The sequence below is a fragment of the Pongo abelii genome, chromosome 23 (genome assembly GCF_028885655.2).
Source record: "Pongo abelii isolate AG06213 chromosome 23, NHGRI_mPonAbe1-v2.0_pri, whole genome shotgun sequence".
In the NCBI taxonomy this organism is placed as follows: Eukaryota; Metazoa; Chordata; class Mammalia; order Primates; family Hominidae; genus Pongo; species Pongo abelii.
The window spans coordinates 56335245-56340789 of record NC_085929.1 but is presented as its reverse complement, the minus strand read 5'-3'; positions in this window follow the sequence as shown (position 1 = coordinate 56340789).

The following is a 5545-nucleotide window of genomic DNA, read 5'->3' as shown; positions in this document are numbered from 1 at the left end:
CTGTCAGTGCCCTGATCTCCCGCAGGCCTGGTCCACGTGGAGGGGAATTCTGCTGCTGGGACCTTCTGCTCCCGGGGCTGTTTCCCGTCCTGCTCTGCGCTGGCGCAGGCTGCGAGGAGCTCTGAACCCAGTGGGTGCCGTGCCCGGCCTCCCTGCTCCCCACCTCTAGGGAGACCCCCTCTCAGAACACACGGTGCTGTGGACCACCCCTCAGTCCCCTGGGTAGCATCCAGGGACTTTCTGGGGTCTCTCATTTCTGTCCCAGAAAGCACGACCCCGGGATTAGAGAAGATCGCCCTCCACCCTCCAGAGACTTTGGACCACATGATGCCAAGTTTATGGACAGACCCCTGAGTCGTTAGGAAGCATCTTCCTCCGTGACGTTTTTAAAAAGTGGTGTCTATTTGGAAATGGAATCGGGCTGTGCTGTTGGATTGCGGGAATTCTAGGAGATGCACTTTATTTTGCCTGTATTCCCCTCCGCCCTGGTATATTTTGCCTGTATTCCGCCTCTGCCCTGGTAGCAATGATGTCCCGGGTTCGGATTGACCTGCCGCGCCGCAGTGTTTTCCCAGGTTCGGGTTGACCGGCCGCGCTGCGGTGTCTTCTGGGTTCGGATTGACCAGCCGAGCCGCGGTGTTTTCCAGGGATTAGGATTGACCGGCTGAGCTGCAGTGTGTTCCGCGTTGGGATTGACCGGCCGCGCCGCGGTGTTTCCGAGTTCGGACTGACCTGCCGAGCCGCGGTGTTTTCCGCGGAGGCGCGGAGTTTCTTCTTTGCACGTCGTGGTGTTTGGTGAATCGTGAGGGGAGGTGTCTTGGGCAGCCCGGTGGGAGCTCCCAGCTTCTGCCGTGTTCTGACCGCACCTCATTCTGCACAGGAGACGATCCTCCCTGGCCGGCGGGATTCATGACCCTGCGCGCAGTTGCCCCGTCCAGATCCACGTGCAGGACTGGTCTTGCGTGACACACGCGGCCGGCCCCTTTCAGACGGAAGTGGAGGGGCTGCCGTGCCGTGGGCAGAGCTCCAGCCAGGCAGCCCAGAGCGCGCGTCACGTCCGTGTCCACGAAGACGGTGTCTCTGTGTACAGGTCACTGCGGGGGGGAGAGGAAAGAGCTCCGTGGATCTTGCAGGACGCAGCCTGTGGGGAAAGGGCTCCCGTTCTCGTCTGCATTGCGCAGCCCTGGGGTGTGGTTTCCTGTCTTAAACCACCTCCATCAGCCTGGATTATGTTCAAATTGTGGAGCGCAGCGCCGGAGGGGGCCTGCATCCCCACTGTCCCTTCATGTCCAGGTGCGGTGTCTCCGTCCCAGAGAAACCGCATGGAGTCCCCCCACGGTTCCCACTGGAGCCAGACCTCAGACTCGGAGCTCCTCAGTCTCTGCTGGGTCAGAGGCAGTGCGTTCATTTTAGGAGCAGAGTTGAATTCAAATTCGGATGAGCACACGAGGCCCCAGGTGGAGCTATTCCTTCTGCCTTTGAAAGTTCTGTTGAGAAATTGCACATAGTGACGTCAGCAGTCTTAACTAGGCATAGGATGTTTTAGTGAATAGACTTCCGTTTCGAGTCATCTCTTATTTTAAAACATGTCTCTATTATAGAACTAAAAAATGCTCATTATAGAGGGAAATATTGGAATACAATGAAATAAACAAAGAAGAAAATTAAAATAAATAATCCATAACTTGGTTATCCAGAGACAACTCCTATTAATTTTTTTTGATGTATTTCCTTCCTAAAGTTCTATGTTTTTAAGATTGTCAGTGTAGGGAACACAGGAATCACATCCCATGCCCCCTTCCTTTCTTAAAATAGCATAGTTGATGCCTAATTAAAATCCTTATTATCATAAGTAATACATTTCAGCCAGATTTGCATGTGTGGATTGCATATTCTCTTATTTTCTCTCTTTTCATGTTAAATTATTGATGCTGTGAATAGAAACAACCCCCTCCCACACTTGCCTTGCTTTCCAATTAAAGCAAAATGCAAAGCCAGTCCCGTGTGCCGAGTGCCACAGGTCGCTGGGGCTAACTTTTGAAGAGCAAGAGAGAGGAGCCCTTTGGGAGGTGAGACGGCTCCAGGGAGGGGCTTGGTAAGGAGCTGCCGGGTCTGAGTCACAGTTTCTGCAGTTCCGTGGGGATCCAGGTGTGCTGGCTGGGAAGCCTCTAGGAAAAGGTGGGTGAATTATTTCAGGCAGGGCGCAGCTTGCTGTGTGACAGGGGCAGCAGCTGGGAATGAGAGAGGCCTGGCTAACGTCATTCTAAGACCCCTCCCGGGTCCTTCCTTCACTCGGGGCCACCCACCAGGAGCCAGCCCACCACATGTTCTGGGGGGCATGCCAGCACGGGCCCGGCGTGCTGTGCAGGAGCTGTGAGTCTAATTTCAGAGTCAGCTACTGGACTGAGCTATGTTTTCCCAGTGTATGGGGTGAGAACGTTCACACCTGGGCTAGGGGCTCAGACACTTGAGCTGGCTTGACAGAGGCAGCCCTGACCCATACTCTCGTTGCCTTTTTTTTTTTTTTTTTTTTTGGTTACCTCCCATCCATCATCCAAAAAAACACATACCCAGCAGAGAACCACTGCTTCTGCAGCCTGCTTCTGGCTGATTTCCGGGCGACCCATGCCTGTGTGGCTATGCTTCTTGTTAAGATATTCAAAAACTCCAGTGCCAGTTGGCAAATAGCGCAGTAGTAGCTGGAATGAGTAATGGTATTAATTAGTAATGAAAATCCTAATGTAACTGCACTCATTTGAGCCAGTTGTCCTAAGCGCCACAATTACCCTTGGTAAATGGGTCTCTACTAGTGTGGTTTTAGTCAATAGTAGAATTATTAAATATATAGAATTCTTTAGTAGCATTATAAGGTCCAGACAAATTGGGGATATAACTGCTGTTAGTTCAGGGGAAGCTGAAGAGGATTTGCATTGCAAACAGCATTTTTGATGCAAACATACATTCTCCCCTGTAAGTTACCTAAGGACCTGGTCCACAGGAGATGGGCTTGGAGCCCTGATGGCTGATGCGGTGGTCACTGAGTGGACAGAGGTGGAGCAGGTGGAGGTGGGTGTGTCTGCACTTGAGGAGGGGTGAGCAAAGGCTGGGGTGGGAGAGCAGGGAGCAGGCAGTACCCAGTGGGTGTTGAGGGGTCAGGAGGAGTGCAGGCTCCCAGGTCCAAGTCATGTGGGTATGTACCTGGCCATTATGATCCAAAGCATGTCCAGCTGTGCTCCCGCTGGCACCAGGACTTACGACTGCCCATTCCATGGGAATGTCATTGGAAAAGTCCAGTGCCGTTCCCTGTGTCAAAATGTGACCCAAACAGGGTCATCATGTAGCTAGCAATGGCCACATCAAAGATACTGTTAACAATTTTAAACACCACCACCAACAAAATCATTTATAATAGCATCTGAGACAAGAAATACTGAAGAATAAACAAATGTGCAACACACACACTGACAAATGTAGTGTACTCATGAGAGAAATTTAACAAAGAACTAAATAGATGGAAGGATATACAATGTTCATGGATCATAAGACTCAACACTGTTGATTTCAATTCTACCCAACTGGTCTATAGATTCAATGTAATCCCCAAAGATGTTTTGTAGAAATGGCAAACGGATTTTAAGATTTATGTATAGATGCAAAAAATTGAAAATAAGAAAAATAATTTTGGAAACAAAAAATAAAGTTGGAAGACTTATCCTACCTGATTTTAAGATTTACTATAAGACTACAATAAAGACAGTGTGATATTGGCATAAAGAGAGGTAGACAGTTCAGTGGAATAAAATCGAGAATCTAAAAATAGGGCTAAAAATTGATATCTGTATGGAAACAAAGTGAATTTCAACCCTTACTTCATACCATATACAAACATTGACTAAAAATAGATCCTAGATTTAAATGGAAAAACTGGAAGCATGTGGGAAAAAACCTGTGTTACCTTGGAAGGCAAAAATGTCTTATGTAAGACACAAAAAACAAAAATCATAAAAAAAATCAATAAGTGGTATTTGATCAAAATTCACTCTTTGAACAGACACTTAAAAATAGAGATATTAATGTAAGCATATGAAAATGTTCAACATTATTAATCAGAAAAAACAAATTAACTCTGTAATGAGACACCACTACACACCCATAAGAATGAATATAGTTTTAAAAAGTTTGGCTAAACCAAATATTGACAAGAATGAATAGTCACTGTCATACATCATACATTTGAACTATTATACATTGTTGGTAGAATTGGACTGATTCATATTTTTGCAAAATAGTTCAGTATTTTTTTTTTTTTTTCTTGAGACAGAGTCTTGCTGTGTCACCCAGCTGGAATGCAATAGCGCGACCTCAGCTTACTGCAACCTCCGCCTCCTGGGTTCAAGTGATTCTCCTGCCTCAGCCTCCCAAGTAGCTGGGATTACAGGCACCTGCCACCATGCCCGGCTAATTTTTTGTATATTTAGTAGAGACAGGGTAAACTCCTGACCTCAGGTGGTCCAACTGCCTTGGCCTCCCAAAGTGCTGGGATTACAGGCATGAGCCACCACACCCGGCCTGGTATTTTTTTTTTTTCAATAAAGTTAAACATACACTCATTATATGATCCAACAGTTACATTTCTAGATATTTACTCAAGAAAAGAGAAGACACGTGCCCCACAAAGACTTGTACATAAATGCTCATTGCAGCATCATTCAAAGAGCTAAAAGCTGCAAACAATCCACATTGCTATTAAGTTGGGAATGCATCCATATGTGGCTTTATAGATGATATGCTCAGATACTGTGTATATAATGTGCTCTATACAACAGGAAACCACTTGGATGTAACAAGGAATGAACTATTGATACACACAAGAGCATAGATGGCCACAAACACGCCAAGTGGAGGGAGCTAAACACAGAGGATATGCTGTGTGATTCTACTTAAACTAAACTCAAGAAACTGTAAACTACCTGGTAGTGATGGAAAACCAGTGGATGCTTGCCTAGAGCTGGGTCTGGGGGCTGGGTGGGTGGGGGCTCAGGTAAGCCTTGGGATGAAGGAAATGTTCTATATCTTGATTGTGGTGCTGGGTACATATTGCACCCACTTGGCAAAACTCATAAGTGTATTTATTTTATATAAATTATACCTCAAAGTGGATTTAAAGTGATTTGGAAATAATTAGGTGAGCTGACCGTTGGTGCTGCAGCACATGGCATTTGTTAGGATACATATAATTGCCAGGAATGTGACATGCATACACATGCATAAACACACATACACACACGGGCACACACATGCATGTATGGACACACTCATATACACACATGGGCACACATATGCATGTACAGACACACCCACAATATACACACAGAGGCACACATGTATGTACAGACACACCCACAATATACACACATGGGCACACACATACCATTTTAGCTCCGGCTGCTACAACAGAATACCATCGCCTGTGGGCTTATACACAGCAGACAAGGATTTCCTAGCGTTCTGATGGCTGGAAGTCTGAGGTGGGGGTGCTGAATGG